The sequence below is a fragment of the Bos indicus x Bos taurus genome, chromosome 17, assembly GCF_003369695.1.
Source record: "Bos indicus x Bos taurus breed Angus x Brahman F1 hybrid chromosome 17, Bos_hybrid_MaternalHap_v2.0, whole genome shotgun sequence".
In the NCBI taxonomy this organism is placed as follows: domain Eukaryota; kingdom Metazoa; phylum Chordata; class Mammalia; order Artiodactyla; family Bovidae; genus Bos; species Bos indicus x Bos taurus.
The window spans coordinates 57,191,434-57,210,772 of NC_040092.1; the positions used below are offsets into that span (position 1 = coordinate 57,191,434).

Below are 19,339 nucleotides of genomic sequence, written 5' to 3' on the forward strand. Positions count from 1 at the left end.
TATCAGAAGACTGAGATTTTGGCTGACATCTCAATATGACCTTGAGCGAATTGTTTAAAATTACTTTCTAGTTCCCAGACACAAGCAGGTCTCTCAGAAGTTCAGCTGTAATACTACATGTACAAATTCTTTGTAATTGTTAAATTTTATAGCATTTATTTGTTCTTTATGTTCTGTGATGTCCCAATTACCATCAGCACTGCCGTAAAAGGTGAAATAATTTGTATGGCTATAGGGTAAAATAATCCTCTCCTTTCATCTGCCATCCAAAAACATTTGTACTCTGGTTTGATATTTAATTAATTAATCGCATGTAAGTCTTTTCTTCTATTTTACCTTTGGTGTTTCTGGGAGTCTAAATGGTTAAGCCATTTGCCTTGCAAAAGAAAACACACAAAAGAATAATTTTTTTTCATAACTTTTAGGTGGCTATGGTCTCAGAAGTTCCTTCAGACCATCTCATCTAGTTAAGCATTCATGAATTTCACTGAGGTCAGACTACAGAAGAAACATCCTGCTTCTTCTGCCTAACAAATGTTCTGAGACAGAAAGAAAATTGTAAGGAAAGTAGAAAATAACTCTTTATTCTCCACTTTTACTTTCTGCTATGTCCAAGGTCAAAGAATCCTATAAAAGCCTTTCATTTGGGGCACTTCGAATGATGTCTCAAAAATCAAACTGGATGATGACTGAGAGTTGTATGACTGAAAAAGAGGTACAAGGTGATTCATTGGTCAGCCCATCTGGCATAAGTGTGACTTGAAAAGTGAATCTTATAAGAAGAGGGTTTTTTTTTTTTTTTTTTTTTCTCATTCTTTCTCAAGTGTGGTTTTAGAAGACAGACCCATAGATGCAGGGTCCTTTGAAACACAAGCAGAAGATGAGAGTCAAGTATCAAAATGACTCTTATAACGAAAAACGTGGGCATGTTCCTACAGTATTTTTTGCTGTTTTTCTCCATTTTTGGAAAGAAGCACTCAGGAAATGAATGTTGGAATATCAGAATACACAGTACTGGGTTAATAACATATTCAAATAAGAACAGAGAAAACTGGTTCTTATTCACTGCTGTTCACTTGTTTCAAACTGAAACAGCTCTGGTGTAACAGCACAGGCCCAGCACCCAGCCACATGTCATCTCAAGAGAACACAGAGGAGATACCCAGATTGATCAATTCATGGAAACATGGTCGATCTCGAGTAGTCTGATACCAGAAAAGCACTAACCCTTCTCTTGAAAATATACTGCTGTCACTTGGGAAAGAATGCCCTGAGTGCAAGAATAATATCTGCCATAAACAATGAAGACACCTGCATTTCTATTGCATTTTTAGTTTCTAAAGCACGTTTACATGTGTTAGCCTCTTTTCCTTCCAGCAGTAGATAGAACAGATCCTGGGGCTTCCCTGGTGGTTCAGATGGTAAAGAACTTCCCTGCAATGTGGGAGACCTGGGTTTGATCCCTGGATGGCAAAGATCCCCTGGAGAAGGGAATGGTTACCCAGTCCAGTATTCTTGTCCTGGAGAATTCCTTGGACAGAAGAGCCTGATGGGCTATAGTCCATGTATTACCGTGTCTACTTCAGAGGTGGAGAAACTGAGACCCCAAGAAGATAATCTGTCCAAAGCCACACAACTAAGTAGATAATCTGAGATTAGAGCATCTGATTCTAAACTTGATGTTCTTTGTTCTCAATGCAGCATCATGATTAGGTAGGGATCCCTGAGGAGACAGGGAGTTGAATCCTTGACCCCAACTTTGAAAATGTCCTTGCCACATTTGTTCCTGACACTATGTGAACCTGATTTTTCCCAGAAACCTTGTTCTTGCATTGTTGGTGTGCTTTTCAAATGGCTCTTACGGTCTCATAATAATTCATCTCCAGTTTGGTATCGTCTTTTCTCAGATACTCGTTTAGGTTGCAAGTTCAAAGTCAAAGATGCTAATACCAAGGGGAAGCAACTACTGCATGTATGTGCTGGGGAAAGCAGAATGGAGAAGCCAACGGAACAGAATTTGAAAGACGTGCTTCTGCCTTTGAGCCTACACTAACTGCCAAGTTCTCTTTACAGATAGAAGAAAAATTATCTGAATATTAACACCACCTTAAGCATCTTTTTGGCCTTGCTTGGGACCAAATGAACTTGATTCTGGGATTTAAGGCTTACCTAATGTACACATATATACAAATCTGTGTCTATTACTCTATGTACATACTCATGTTTAAAACTTATATGCGTAGATTAGAATATACAAGCACATGTCCAGAGTTTCTAAAATGACCCCTCAGTTTCTCTGTTGCTCAGAGGCCAGAGAAAGCCACTATGCACCTTTCAATATGCGTCAATTGAAACTCAGGAATGAAAAGCAAATGTAGCCATAACACATGCTCCAAATTCCCTGAGTGGGAGGAGGCAGGGTGAGGTGGATGAGCTCTTGTTTACATTTAAATCCTATCCAATTAATTTTTCTTGAGAAACTGCTTTCCCATATTCTAACATGCTAAGATGACCATCAGTGCTCTTTTCAAAAAATCAAAATGGCAGTTTAAAAAATCAGTATATTATTTACACGTTTAAATATCCTTAGGATTAAACCAATGCAGAGGGTGGAGGTTCAATCCCTGGTCAGGGAACTAAGATTCCACATGCCTTGTGGCCAAAAAAACCACACACACACACACACAAAATAAGAAGCAATATTGTAACAAATGTGATTTTTGATGAAGACTTTTAACATGGTCCACATCAAAGAAAAAAAAAAAAACTATATCCAAGTTTATGTGAAATACCAGTGTCTCTGAACTCACACTGAATTCCTTAGGACAGCTGCCCCCTCGGTGTTAAGCTCAAGAAATTACATCTTAGAAGATGGATTGACTTATTGCCATGAAACCTGAGTCACTCATCTAATGGCAACTTGAGAAGAAAATCTTTGTGATGTGGAACCAGATGTCCTTTAACTTTTTTCAGAATGTGGCCTCACCTTCTGCTTTGGTATATACTCATAACTTTTCTCCATATGTTTAAAAATACTTTTCACGTGAATTTAAATACCAGCTGGAACCTAGTTGTAATGATCATTTCATTCAAATAACTCCAAGGAAAGCCTAAGTTTTTTAGAATTTCCCTTTGTTCCCGCTGTGCCACGTATATAAACTTAAGGTAATTAAAAGCTATTCTGAGCTGAAGGAGACTAACCTTTTAAAACACTAGATTCTGCTCCTTTCTAACCAGAAGAAATGTTTTGGCAACATATCACATTTCAGGTTTGCAAAAGCAAGCAGGAATAGGAAGCCAGTGCAAGACACGTGTCCTCAGGGCCCACGCTGTGCTGTGCAGGGATCAGCCCCATCAGAGAGAATGTTCCCTAAGCTTCCACCTGCCCCACAGCTGTGCCAAGAAGGCTGTTGCATGAACGAGACAAAGCTAGCCAGCCAGGCGCTCACAGCATAAGTCACTGGACAAATGGTAACAAACCACAACTGCCTGAAAACGATCAGAATGAGGTCAGTATCTCAGAGGGAAATAAAGGCAAGCAGAAATAAACTCTCTCTCAGTTTAGGGTGCAAATTAGGCTCACAAATCCCAGTGGTCAGTTATCAGATCATTTGACAGGCAGCAGCAGGTAAAATAAATAAATAAGTAAATAAATAGATGGATGGACAGAGAGACAAATAAGTGTTCCTAGATCTGTTTGGAAGCATGATTTAATTATCCAGTTTGCTGACTACAACGGCATAAGAAGGTAGAGCTCCCACTTGCCATCTCAGGTCCTTGAGTCCCCTACAAGTTCCCCTAGTTATTTCAGGGAGTTCCCAGAACCTCATCAAGTAATGCAAATGATGGCCCTCTTCTTCCTCTTCTGCTCTGATTGGCCTGATGAGGGTTTCAGCTGCTGCCCTCATTCCCTACAGATGGTCCCCCTGACAATAGGTCCCTCAGGTCCGCTATCTCCCCCAGCACCCGCCAGCATTCCTCTAGGTGGCCACTTGTTCCTGGCAGTTTCTTCCCACGCAGCTACCGGCAGCCCTTCTGTTTTGAAACTTCAGGATGCAAAAGTGACATTTCTCTGAGAACAATGTATTCTGCATGGAAGTAATACAAATGACTGCTGCTGCTGCTGCTGCTGCTAAGTCACTTCAGTCGTATCCGACTCTGTGCGACCCCATAGACGGCAGCCCACCAGGCTCCCCGTCCCTGGGATTCTCCAGGCAAGACACTGGAGTGGGTGGCCATTTCCTTCTCCAATGCATGAAAGTGAAAAGTCAAAGTGAAGTCGCTCAGTCGTGTCCGACTCCTAGCAACCCCATGGACTACAGCCTAACAGGCCCCTCCGTCCATGGGATTTTCCAGGCAAGAGTACTGGAGTGGGTTACCATTGCCTTCTCCGATATACTCATGACATTCATTTACAGTTATATATTGCTTAACTATAAACACAATATATATACATATATAAAGGCATTTTCTATTATTCATTTTCAAAAAATGGAATTCTATTACCATTTTCTGCATCTTGCTTTTCCCAAGTATGCAATGCCTTATGGATCTCCTTCCTAGTCCGCTTTTATAGATCTAAGTAACTAATCTTTTTTTTCCCTAAGGCTTCATAATATCCCTAGTTTGGGCACACCAGAATTTATTCACACTTTCTCTCTTATTTTTCACTATTATCAGCAATGTGCAAACATTCTTCTCCATATATCCTTAAGTACTGGTAGTTTTGTATCTCTAAGGTGGAGAGCTAAGAGTAAAACTGCTAAATCCAAGTGGACATTAACCTTTCATTTGCATAGGTGCTGGCAGATTTTTTTTTTAGGTTGTAAAGTTTTGCAGGGAATGGCAAACCACTTCACTATTCTTGCCTTGAGAACCACATGAACAGTATGAAAAGGCAAAATGACAGGATACTGAAAGAGAAACTCCCCAGGTCAGTAGGTGCCCAATATGCTACTGGAGATCAGTGGAGAAATAACTCCAGAAAGAATGAAGGGATGGAGCCAAAGCAAAAAGAATACCCAGCTGTGGATGTGACTGTTGATAGAAGCAAGGTCCAATGCTGTAAAGAGCAATATTGCATAGGAACCTGGAATGTCAGGTCCACGAATCAAGGCAAATTGGAAGTGGTCAAACAAGAGATGGCAAGAGTGAATGTTGACATTCTAGGAATCAGCGAACCAAAATGGACTGGAATGGGTGAATTTAACTCAGATGACCATTATATCTACTACTGCAGGCAAGAATCCCTCAGAAGAAATGGAGTGGCCATCATGGTCAACAAAAGAGTCCGAAATGCAGTACTTGGATGCAATCTCAAAAATGACAGAATGATCTCTCTTTGTTTCCAAGGCAAACCATTCAATATCACAGTAATCCAAGTCTATGCCCCAACCAGTAATGCTGAAGAAGCTGAAGTTGAACAGTTCTATGAAGACCTACAAGACCTTTTAGAACTAACACCCAAAAAAGATGTCCTTTTCATTATCGGGGACTGGAATGCAAAAGTAGGAAGTCAAGAAACACCTGGAGTAACAGGCAAATTTGGCCTTGGAATACGGAATGAAGCAGGGCAAAGACTAATAGAATTTTGCCAAGAAAATGCACTCGTCATAACAAACACCCTCTTCCAACAACACAAGAGAAGACTCTATACATGGACATCACCAGATGGTCAACACCGAAATCAGATTGATTATATTCTTTGCAGCAAAAGATGGAGAAGCTCTACACAGTCAGCAAAAACAAGACCAGGAGCTGACTGTAGCTCAGACCCTGAACTCCTTATTGCCAAATTCAGACTTAAATTGAAGAAAGTAGGGAAAACCACTAGACCATTCAAGTATGACCTAAATCAAATCCCTTATGATTATACAGTGGAAGTGAGAAATAGATTTAAGGGACTAGATCTGATAGATAGAGTGCCTGATGAACTACGGAATGAGGTTTGTGACATTGTACAGGAGACAGGGATTAAGACCATCCCCATGGAAAAGAAATGCAAAAAAGCAAAATGACGGTCTGGGGAGGCCTTACAAATAGCTGTGAAAAGAAGAGAAGTGAAAAGCAAAGAAGCAAAGGAAAGATATAAGCATCTGAATGCAGAGTTCCAAAGAATAGCAAGAAGAGATAAGAAAGCCTTCTTCAGCAATCAATGCAAAGAAATAGAGGAAAACAACAGAATGGGAAAGACTAGAGATCTCTTCAAGAAAATCAGAGATACCAAAGGAACATTTCATGCAAAGATGAGCTCGATAAAGGACAGAAATGGTATGGACCTCATAGAAGCAGAAGATATTAAGAAGAGATGGCAAGAATACACAGAAGAACTGTACAAAAAAGAGCTTCACGACCCAGATAATCACGATGGTGTGATCACTGATCTAGAGCCAGACATCCTGGAATGTGAAGTCAAGTGGGCCTTAGTAAGCATCACTACGAACAAAGCTAGTGGAGGTGATGGAATTCCAGTTGAGCTATTTCAAATCCTGAAAGATGATGCTGTGAAAGTGCTGCACTCAATATGCCAGCAAATTTGGAAAATTCAGCAGTGGCCACAGGACTGGACAAGGGCAGTTTTCATTCCAATCCCAAAGAAATCAATGCCAAAGAATGCTCAAACTACCACACAATTGCACTCATCTCACACACTAGTAAAGTAATGCTCAACATTCTCCAAGCCAGGCTTCAGCAATATGTGAACCATGAACTTCCTGATGTTCAAGCTGGTTTTAGAAAAGGCAGAGGAACCAGAGATCAAATTGCCAACATCTGCTGGATCATGGAAAAAGCAAGACAGTTCCAGAAAAACATCTATTTCTGTTTTATTGACTATGCCAAAGCCTTTGACTGTGTGGATCACAATAAACTGTGGGAAATTCTGAAAGAGATGGGAATACCAGACCACCTGCCCTGCCTCTTGAGAAATCTGTATGCAGGTCAGGAAGCAACAGTTAGAACTGGACATGGACCAACAGACTGGTTCCAAATAGGAAAAGGAGTACGTCAAGGCTGTATATTGTCACCCTGTTTATTTAACTTATATGCAGAGTACATCATGAGAAACGCTGGACTGGAAGAAACACAAGCTGCAATCAAGATTGCCGGAGAAATATCAATAACCTCAGATATGCAGATGACACCACCCTTATGGCAGAAAGTGAAGAGGAACTCAAAAGCCTCTTGATGAAAGTGAAAGTGGAGAATGAAAAAGTTGGCTTAAAGCTCAACATTCACAAAACGAAGATCATGGCATCTGGTCCCATTACTTCATGGAAATAGATGGGGAAACAGTGTCAGACTTTATTTTTCTGGGCTCCAAAATCACTGTAGATGGTGACTGCAGCCATGAAATTAAAAGACACTTACTCCTTGGAAGGAAAGTTATGACCAACCTAGATAGCATATTCAAAAGCAGAGACATTACTTTGCCAACAAAGGTCCGTCTAGTCAAGGCTATGGTTTTTCCTGTGGTCATGTATGGATGTGAGAGTTGGACTGTGAAGAAGGCTGAGCGCCGAAGAATTGATGCTTTTGAAGTGTGGTGTTGGAGAAGACTCCTGAGAGTCCCTTGGACTGCAAGGAGATCCAACCAGTGCATTCTGAAGGAGATCAGCCCTGGGATTTCTTTGGAGGAAATGATGCTAAAGCTGAAACTCCAGTACTTTGGCCACCTCATGCAAGACTCTGATGTTGGGAGGGATTGGGGGCAGGAGGAGAAGGGGACGACAGAGGATGAGATGGCTGGATGGCATCACTGACTCGATGGACGTGAGTCTCAGTGAACTTCGGGAGTTGGTATTGGACAGGGAGGCCTGGCATGCTGCGATTCATGGGGTCACAAAGAGTCTCGGACACAACTGAACGACCGATCTGATTTGATCCGATCTGAAAGTTTTGCATTCAATTAACACTGTAGAAAGGGCACTGTTCCCACACCCTTCCAGCAATGGTCTTTAAATTTTTTGCTGGTTTATAAGCAAAGACTGATGATCACACTGCTCCTTTGATTTTGTGTACAGGACAACAGAATACTGTTTTATGTTTCTTGGTCATGTGGATTTATTTTTCTGAGGGCCACCTCTTAAAATACTTGGCTTAAATTTTTGACCCTACTTCTAAACTTGGAAGAACTCTCTAAATCTCACAAGGATTACTCCTCCACTAATCTCAGCATTCCATTAGGGAACACAGGGTGGATTATGCTTTGTGATCAACATGAATATAGTTGCCTGACTTGGGAAAGAGAATGGGAAAAAGCCTTAACTAACCATTTCTACTTCAACTGGAAAAAAAGCAAATTAATCCCAGTTTTGGTTATTTTCTTTTTTAGGCTGAGTTCAACAATGTTCCATAACTTACACATCTGAAGACAGCCAATGGTGAAAATACTGAAACAACAGTTTTGCTGGCCTTCATAAAATAAGGATATGGCTATTTCGTAGTCAAACAGTCATCCTTCTATGGACCCCAAAACTTTGTAAGAAGCTTGTTTTATTTCATGAGTAAATTCATTTTCTAGTTTATTGTCAAAGGGTCAGGCTTCTCCGTGCAAACAACATTTTCTTCTGGAAAGTGAAGACGTATTGACGAATATCCTTTTTTCTATTGTCAGAATTAAAAAAAAAAAAAACAAAATCTGTGAACAGATGATACAGAACAAGTACCATGCCCATGCAGAAGATAGTGGCACAAAGAAAGAACTGGAATATTTGAGAAAAGGAAAAACAATGTAAAGAGCAGCACAGAATGGAATGCACTTGGTATGTAAACTACAGAGAAGAGGAAATTAAAGACAGAGGTAGAAATGCAGATATACGGAGAGTAGCCTAAATGCGGATGGGAAGAAGTTAAACCAGCAGCACTTCTGCTTCTGGTTAAGATGCAAAAAGTTGCAAGATTGTCACTCCCATTGTTACACTGAGAAGTCAGATAAGTCACTAAATCAGAGGTTTTATTAAATGCAACAGAAAACCGAGGATATAAATAAACCAAAATGAAATGAAATCCAGATGATGAGGGACCTTTCATAGAGAAAGTCACGTCCAGGGCTGGTGTCACCGATAGCTGAGCGGCAGGAAAAATAAGATCTTCCATAGAAACCAGTTGAACTTGTCTTGAACTTTTAATGAGCCCATGTGACCTGGTATGAGAAATCTGAATCCCTAAGAGCCCTAGCCACAGCCTGAGTCTCACCCATCCACCTACTTTTCCCCATGGGACATATAATGCAGGAGGGTAGTCCAATGACGGACTGAGGAAAGAGAGCAGACAGAGAGACTTCCCTGGTGGTCCAGTGATTAAGACTTTGCCTTCCAATGCAGGGGATGCAGGTTCAATTCCTGGTCAGGGAGCTAAGATCCAACATGTCTCGCAGCCAAAGAGCCAAAACATAAGACAGAAGGAATACTGTAACAAATCCAATAAAGATTTTTTAAATGGTCCACATCAAAAAATCTTTAAAAAGAAAAAAGAGAGAGATTCAGTGCTAAAGTACAGAGAGCTTTCTCCAAGGCAAGGGTGGATTCCCCAGCGTATTAGAATGAAGTTTGGCAAAGAAATAGAACAGTGAATTAAAGAAAAAAAAAATTGCTCCAGGAATCTAAGATTGGTTTAACATACAAAAATTAAGTATTCCACTACACTAACAGAATAAGAAAAATATTTCAGCATCTCAACACACACACCAAGAAAAAAAAAATTGACTCAATCCAATACATTCATGATAAAAACGCACAGAAAATTATTGATAGAAGAGAAATTCCACAATCTGACAAAAAGGCATCTGTGAATAAACTACAGTTAAGATCACAGTTAATGGTGATTTATTAAACACTTTCCCCTTAAGTTTGGAAACAAATTCCCTGGTGGCTGAGACAGTAAAGAATCCACCTGCAGTGCAGGAGATGCAGGTTCAATCCCTGGGTCAGGAAGATCCCTTGAAGAAGGGAATGGCTACCCACTCTAGTATTCTTGCCTGGAGAATTCAATGGACAGGGGAGGCTGGAGGGCTACAGTCCATGGGGTGGCAAAGAGTCAGACACAACTGAGCGACTAACAGTTTAAGACAATATCATACTTAATGGTGATTTATTAAACACTTTCCCCTTAAGTCTGGGAACAAAACCAGGATTTCCACTGTTACCACCTCTATCAATACTGTACTAAATGTCTTAACTAGTTAGCACAACAGAGAAAGATAAAACGCACAATGACTGGAAAGGGAAACACCAATCTTTCATTATTCACAGATAACATGACTGTGTGTTTTACGAAACTCTATAGAATCCATGAAAAAAATCCTTTAGAATATGTGAATTTCACAAGGCTGCAGCCTTGGATACAAGGTCAATACATAGGAATGATTATATCTCTACCTATTAGCAAATGACAATTAAAACTATACTTTTAAAATGATACCTTGTATCATTTTATCATAAAAGTCATAAACCTAGAACTAAGTCTAAAAATATTATGTCTTGTATACTGAGCACAAATATATTGCTGATACAAGTTTAAAGTCCTAAATAAATGGAATGATATCCATACCATAGTTATAGATCAATAGACTCAATATTTTTAAGATGTCCATTTCTCCCCCACTTCCCTGTTGGCTCATACGGTAAAGAATCCGCCTGTAATGCAGGAGACCTGGGTTCAATCCCTGGGTTGGGAAGATCCCTGGAGAATGGCAACCCACTCCAGTATTTTTGCCAGGAGAATCCTACGGACAGTGAAGCCTGGCAGGCTACAGTCCATCAGGTCACAAAGTGTCAAACATGACTGAGTGACTAACACTTTTCCATTTCTCCAAACTGATCTATGTATTCAATACAATTCAAATCAATACCTCAAAAGGTGTTTTAATGCAAGTGACAAGCTGTAATAAAATTTACATGGAAAGATAAAAGGCTTTCGAATTGACAAAAACAACAACTTCAATAAAAACAACAAGCTGGTAATGATAAAGAATTTAAATTACCAGATTTCAGGACTTACTACGAAGCAACAATAATCATGTCATTGGCATACAGCTAGACAAATAGATCAATGGAACAGAACAGAGCGTCCAGAAACAGGCCCACATATATTAGCAGACACTGACTTTCCAGTCAAGGCACCAACTAAATTCAGTGGAGAAAAAAGCATCTTTAATAAATGCTGAAACAACTAGGTATCTACATAGGAGAAAATAACTTTCATCCTTACCTTATTCCTATTTATTACAAAAAATAATTTGTGATAAAGCTTAAACCTATTATAAATATAAAGGCTAGAACTATAAAATATTTTGGAGGAAAACAGTGGAGAATAGTCTCCTGGCCTGAGGTTAGGGAGATTTCTTAGGGCAGCACACTTACTATAAATAAAAACATTGAAAAAGCAGACTTAATAAGGATTTTAAATTTCTGATGAAAAAAATACATCAAGGTAATTATTAGGCAGGACAAAGACTAACAAAAAAACTGTAACACATATTCAACAAAAACACCTGTATCCACAAAATACGAAGAATTTCTAAAAATCAACAATAAAAAGAAAACCAACTTTTTTTTTTTTTTTTACAAAGGCAAAAGACTTGAACAGAAACTTTGTGCTTTTTAAAAAAAAGATGAGTGGCCAATAAGCATAGGAAAAGCTGCTCAGCATAATTAGTCATCAGGACAATGAAAATTAAGGCCACAATGAGCTACCACTTCATTCCACTAGAATGCTATGTGAAAGATTGACAGCACCACTGTTGGTAGAGTAATTAGTAATTACTCTCATGCATTACTAACAGTAGGAGAATAAAATTGCAAATAATTCTGAAAGTAGTTTCTAGAAAAGTTAAACATGTACCTGACCCACAATATAACTATTATGATCCTCAGTATTTACCTCTAAAAATAAAAGCTCACGTTCATGCAAATACTTGCACCCAAATGTTCATCGTCATTGTTATTAAAAAGCTGGAAGCAAATAAATGTCTATCAATATGAGAATGAATAAATAAATTGTGGCATATCACTACAATAGAATATCATTCAGTTAGCAACTCACTGAGGAACATGAATGAATCTCAAAAACATGCTGAGCAAAAAACACCAGATACAAGAGACCACATACTATGTGATTTCATTCACAAACATTTTAACAAGCAAAACAAATCTATGTTGGTAGATACGGGAAAGGGATTGCCTCAGGATCAGGGAGGTGGTGGTAGCTAACTGCAGAAGGACACAAGGGAAGCTTGTGGAATGAGTTGTGCATCTTGCCTTGAGTAAAGGCCACACGGTCATGTGCATTGTCAAACTCGCCAAACTGAATGCTTAAGGTCTGTCCATTTTATTATGTGTAAATTATACTTCAGTGAAATATAAATATGCTCTTTGTAAATATAATCCACTTATCAACAGGCAGAAAGGAAGAAAAAGTATTTATTAATGATGGCAATGTGTTAGAACGCTTACTTTCATAAGGAATAGGTAACTCCTCTTGTGAACTCTGCCAAAATTAAGGGGAAGGCCGTCCCTGCTGGTCCAGTGATTAAGAATCTGCCTTCCAAAGCAGGGGGTGCAGGTTCAATCTCTGGTCAGGGAGCGAAGATCCCACATGCCACGGGGCAGCTAAGTCTCTGTGCTGCAAGTACTGAGCCTGGGTGCCACAAATAAGACCCAACATAGCCAAAAATAAATTAATTAATAATTATTTTAAATCACTAAAAAAAAAAATGAAACAAAACATAAAGGTGAGTATTCCAAAAGGCCAAGGCTGAGTGAATGAAGAGGTTGAGAAGATCACACAGCACCCATAAAAGAAAAGGAAAGAACAAGGCTAGGGCGACAAAAGCAAAAGCTGAGACACAAATCTGCTGCTGCTGCTGTCGCTTCAGTCGTGTCCAACTCTGTGTGACCCCGTAGACGGCAGCCCACCAGGCTTCCCTGTCCCTGGGATTCTCCAGGCAAGAACACTGGAGTGGGCTGCCATTTCCTTCTCCAATGCATGAAAGTGAAGTCGCTCAGTCGTGTCCGACTCTTAGCAACCCCATGGACTGCAGCCCACCCGCTCCTCAGTCCACGGGATTTTCCAGGCAAGAGTACTGGAGTGGGGTGCCATTGCCTTCTCCGGAGACACAAATCTAGGCATTTCAAAACAAGCAATAGCGCTAATTTTTTTCCATGAACAGTAGCTTGTTACTCCATTAGAAGTTTTCCAGGCATTTGCAGTTGGTTATACGTACTTAAGTGCTTAAAATGTTTGGATATAAGTTTTTAATCCTGTATTTGAATACTGACTTTTTTCTCCATCAAATTTTAGGCTCCAAAATGAAGAATGCTTCTAAAGTTATCAGTTGAAGTAAAAAGTATCATATTGTGGGAGTGAAAAACTGGAGAAATCCTATCAACTATGTATGTTCCATAATGTAGCATGGAATCATCTACATCTTTGACTTGACCTACTTATATTTTCAAAATCCCAATTTCTTCACTTCTAAACTGGACATACTGATACTTCCCTCAAAGAAGTTTATGGAGCTTAAGGAAGAAGCTAAAAACTAAACATAGCACTTGGTATATATTTAGTGTCAATAATCTTAATTTCTTTTTTCTTACCCAGTGCACCATATCTTCCAGGTAGAGAAGGACAGCCACAAACTTTATCTCAATAAGTACAGTTAGACATAGAACTTGTAAGAAGCCAATGGAGAAAATCAAGCCAAGTCAAAGTATATTAAATAGAAAATGGTTTTATTTTCCATTGAAAAACATAAAAACTGAACTAGATAATTCTGCCTAGGGAAGTGTACTAGAACTAAACTTATTTGTACATATAACACACAAAACACAATAAATTAGTATCCAATTTAGATAAGGTCATATTTTTTGAAAGGTACAAATAGGGAGTTGTCAGTGAAAGGTGATAAAAAAAGTCTTAGGACACATGTCCTCACCTGAGACGTGTTCAGTGTCTCTTAAACAGGGACTCTGTTCTACAAGCTAAACATCTAGCAATCTAGAGAGAAAGCAAACATTTAGTAACTCTAGAGCAAAAGGAGTGAAGTCAATGGACCCTCCTGCAAAATACATTAGCAGTTTAAATTTCTACCATGGACAAAAACAGCTTTGTGACCGAATCAGGTGTTTATACAAAGATGGAGGTCCTCAGCTGGGAATTAAAAGAACCTTGTTCAGTACTTTCCAAAACACTGTGTTGCTTGGGAGAAAGGGGAAAGAGAGAAAAGTTGAATGGTGATATTCTTTTCATTCATAAATTTCTCCTTTCTGAGTTTTGCTGTAACATATGAAAGACCCAGATTCCCAGCTTGATTCCCTAGGGCTGAACACTGTAAATGATGTGCTAAAAACACTTTTGTCTGTCTTGTTTCAGTTTGCAGACTGCTAAAATAGAGCATACAACCAGTATACATCCAGAAGACATCAACTTCACTGTTAGAACTTAGGCTCTCATACTTTAGCCATGGGCTTCAATTTCAATCCTTAAGAGTGTTAGTGACTAAATCGTGTCTGATTCTTTTGGGACTCCATGGACTGTAGCCCACCAGGCTCCTCTGTCTACAGTATTTCCCAGGCAAGACTCCTGGAGTGGGTTGCCATTTTCTTCTCCAGGGGATCTTCCCAACCCAGGGATTAAACCCACATATCCTGCACTGACAGGCAGATTTTTTTTTTTTTTTTTTTACTGCTAAGCCACCAAGGAAGCCCTAGATAATTTCCTTATGGTAAGGCAAATATCAAAAAGGTGACTCTAATTCTAATAATGAACCCATGTTCCCCCTTCCCTGCGCCCCTACCTGCCAAGCATTATCCATCCATCTGCTGCAGAGGGAGACTGATTAATATGAATGGGAAGGATGAAGGATGTGGCAGGAGAAAACAAGAGTCATTATGAATCAACAGACTCTTCTCATTCTTTACAATGACTGATTGCATTTCTGCTGAAGTTATTATGAAAGATAATCTTATGTTCAAAGAACCTAACAAGACCAAGTAGTTATTAATTATAACTACTTGGTCTTGTTAGGATAATAGCCACATCAAGGGCACAGATAAAATGTCATTACCTCTTTAAAAACTTCTAATAGTAATATGTATGTAAACAAACATGAGATTATAAAGTAACAAGTCTATTTGACTGGTTAATTCCAAGCAATAATGAATTCAATAGAAAAAGACAAGGAATTTAGTCAGCTGACTCAATTAATTGATATTCAGCAAGTAAAGAATATCTCATTGTCCTGTCCTAATACGATGAGTGGTTTACTGGAATCAAATATTTAAACCAACTTTTAAATACATGCACATTATTTGTTGATTTTCCAAAATACATAGACATTCATAATCTCATTTCATAGCCCTTAAAAGTACTATGATCTTAAAATATTTAGGGTCATCAGATCAGATCCGTCACTCAGTCGTGTCTGACTCTTTGCGACCCCATGAATTGCAGCACGCCAGGCCTCCCTGTCCATCACCAACTCCAGGAGTTCACCCAGACTCATGTCCATCGAGTCAGTGATGCCATCCAGCCATCTCATCCTCTGTCATCCCCTTCTCCTCCTGCCCCCAATCCCTCCCAGCATCAGAGTCTTTTCCAATGAGTCAACTCTTCGCATGAGGTGGCCAAAGTACTGGAGTTTCAGCTTTAGCATCATTCCTTCCAAAGAAATCCCAGGGCTGATCTCCTTCAGAATGGACTGGTGAGATCTCCTTGCAGTCCAAGGGACTCTCAAGAGTCTTCTCCAACACCACAGTTCAAAAGCATCAATTCTTCGGCGCTCAGCCTTCTTCACAGTCCAACTCTCACATCCATACATGACCACAGGAAAAACCATAGCCTTGACTAGACGAACCTTTGTTGGAAAAGTAATGTCTCTGCTTTTGAATATGCTATCTAGGTTGGTCATAACTTTCCTACCAAGGAGTAAGCGTCTTTTAATTTCATGGCTGCAGTCACCATCTACAGTGATTTTGGAGCCCAGAAAAATAAAGTCTGACACTGTTTCCACTGTTTCCCCATCTATTTCCCATGAAGTGGTGGGACCGGATACCGTGATCTTCGTTTTCTGAATGTTGAGCTTTAAGCCAACTTTTTCACTCTCCACTTTCACTTTCATCAAGAGGCTTTTGAGTTCCTCTTCACTTTCTGCAATAAGGGTGGTGTCATCTGCATATCTGAGGTTATCGATATTTCTCCCAGCAATCTTGATTGCAGCTTGTGTTTCTTCCAGTCCAGCGTTTCTCATGATGTACTCTGCATAGAAGTTAAAAAAGCAGGGTGACAATATACAGCCTTGACGAACTCCTTTTCCTATTTGGAACCAGTCTGTTGGTCCATGTCCAGTTCTAACTGTTGCTTCCTGACCTGCATACAAATTTCTCAAGAGGCAGATCAGGTGGTCTGGTATTCCCATCTCTTTCAGAATTTTCCACAGTTTATTGTGATCCACACAGGCAAAGGCTTTGGCATAGTCAATAAAGCAGAAATAGATGTTTTTCTGGAACTCTCTTGCTTTTTCTATGACCCAGCGGATGTTGGCAATTTGACCTCTGGTTTCTCTGCCTTTTCTAAAACCAGCTTGAACATCAGGAAGTTCACGGTTCACATATTGCTGAAGCCTGGCTTGGAGAATGTTGAGCATTACTTTACTAGCGTGTGAGGTGAGTGCAATTGTGCGGTAGTTTGAGCATTTTTGGCATTGCCTTTCTTTGGGATTGGAATGAAAACTTCCCTTGTCCAGTCCTGTGGCCACTGCTGAGTTTTCCAAATTTGCTGGCATATTGAGTGCAGCACTTTCACAGCATCATCTTTCAGGATTTGGAAGAGCTCAACTGGAATTCCATCACCTCCACTAGCTTTGTTCGTAGTGATGCTTCCTAAGGCCCACTTGACTTCACATTCCAGGATGTCTGGTCATCCTGACATTTAGGGTCATAAATGCCCCTAATCTAAACCGTACTTTAAATTCACTTGCTACCTTCTCCAATTCTGTATTCACTTCCATAATAAAACAACAAAGAACAACAACAGAAACTTAAATAAGAAAAAGAGCCCCAGCTATTTAAAAGATGAAATAATGTCATCTGCAGCAACACGGATGGACCTAGATGCTATCACACTGAGTGAATTCAGACAGAGAGAGACAGATACCATATGATACCATTTACATGCAGAATCTAAAAAAATGGTACAAATGAGTTTTGGTTTTTTTTTTTACAAAACAGAAATAGAGACACAGATGTGGAAAATAAACTTAAGTTATGGAGGAGAGGGGTGGAGGGATAAATTGGGAGATTGAGATTGTCATATATACACTACCGTGTATAAAATAGATAATAAAGACCTACTGTACAACACAAGAACTCTACTCAATACTCTAATGGCCTATACAGGGAAAGAAAACAAACTCAAAGAGTGTGTGTGTGTGTGTGTGTGTATATATATATAAAACAGACTCACTTTGTTGTACAGTAGAAACTAACAACATTTTGTATCAACTATGCGTGCATTCTAAGTCTCTTCAATCACGTCCAACTCTTTGCAACCCTATGGATGGTAGCCTGCCAGGCTCCTCGATCCATGCGATTTTCCAGGCAGGAATACTGGAGTGGGTTGCCATGCCCTCCTCCAGGAGATCTTCCTGACCCAGGGATCAAACCAGCATCTCTTATGTCTCCTGCATTGGCAGGTGGGTGTCACCACTATACTCCAATTAAAAAAAAAAGAAGAGGAAAGGTGCCAGGATAAAGATTACACATACATGGAGACTATTAGCATATTAATGGACTGTGTTTCTATTTACACTTCCATCACTAGAACTAATTGTTAGTTATTTTAAGGAAGAAGTTATGCTTTAATTAACAGCATTTCATAAATGAAAGCTGGCTGCATTTCTTAAGTATGTTCAAATTTCACAAGTCTTATTTCACAGCAGGGATTCCAGTTCATTCAATACTTTTATGTGATAACACCTCTAGATCAAGGAAGAAAATCTCTAAAAGACTCTATTAATAGGTTTCCAGAATAAAAGCCAAAAAAAGCATACTTAATGAGTAAGCTAATTATCTATCCCTAGAGCATTAATATACATAACATTTTAAATGAGACAGAGTGAAGGGGCTAGAAACACCTTTGGTATTTAATATTTCTAACTCTGCTGTTCCTAAGGACTTAACCAGCCCAAGAACTCATCATTTTCATCTCTGTAGCATAGTGTTTCTATACCTCTGACCTTTCCATATTCTTCACCCTGTCTACACCTTGGGACTTTGGGAGCACTGAATTTGATCATGTGCTCAGAAAAAACATAAAATCCCAGAGTTTCCGCTCTACTTTCCCGTCACCCTGATCACATCCCTGCTCATTACTTCTCTGCACAATTGTGCCACCTCTTCCTACTTTTCATTTGAACCAAATCCCCCTTTTCTCCAATTTTATGCTTTTGTTCCCCCATTTCCCTCTCTCCTTGGCAGAAGACAAAAAAAAAAAAAAAGTCATGCTGTAGGCTTTGTGCGTAATCTTTGGCCCAGCTCTCCCAATCACAGTCTGTTCCTTTTCCGTGTCACTTCAAAAATCAAGGAAAGGGCATAGAAAGGGAAAAGAAAAGAACAAAATTTCAAAACAAAACCTTTTTAGTTGCCAGCTTTAACCCCAGTGATTGTCTCTTAACATATTTTTATCTTTCTCTTTTGATCAGAAATAATAAATGTAGGATTACTTAGAAAAACACAGTTAGTAAATGGGATAAAACTTTGGTTAATATTCCTTTATTTGATTTTTACTATTTATGAGAAACACGAGACAGCAGCCAAAACAATAACTACAGCAATTAAGCTTGCAATTACTGCTCTGTAGTGGTTGTTCTTCTACATATTTTACATATATTAACTTATTTAATCTCTGCAACACTGCTCCCCCAGGTAAAGAGAAATGAGGATCAACTCTCCCAGAGTCACAAAGCTAGTGAGCAGAACGGGAACCAGACAGTCTGCCTTGACAACTCTCCCTGACCGCCATCACTGTTTCTTTACCACGCACGTGCTGTGCATTTCACTGGGCATTTCTTCTGCATATTTAAAGACATGAACTTTTCTAGGTCTAAGATGAGTAGAAAGACATTTCAAGACAGAATTTTTTTCTCTATGACATATCCCCGCCATCTACCTATGCTATATACTTTGTGGTAAAGAACGAAAGACTCATAAGCAAGACAGAAATGCCTAGTGAAGGCAGAAATGAAAGCTGCACTTCCCCTCAACCATTTACGAGTGACTCTCCAAGCCCAGCAGCACCTGTCAGCTTCAAGCAGAATGCTCCCAGAACCTACTGGTCTACCTGC

At 39.5% G+C, this 19,339-nt stretch overlaps 1 protein-coding gene across 2 annotated transcripts in view; it reads right to left on the reverse strand.

The window, feature by feature from the left end:
* INPP4B (inositol polyphosphate-4-phosphatase type II B) overlaps positions 1-19,339 on the reverse strand; it is an 850,869-nt gene that overhangs the window by 371,817 nt on the left and 459,713 nt on the right. The gene's annotated exons all lie outside the window — the stretch shown is intronic.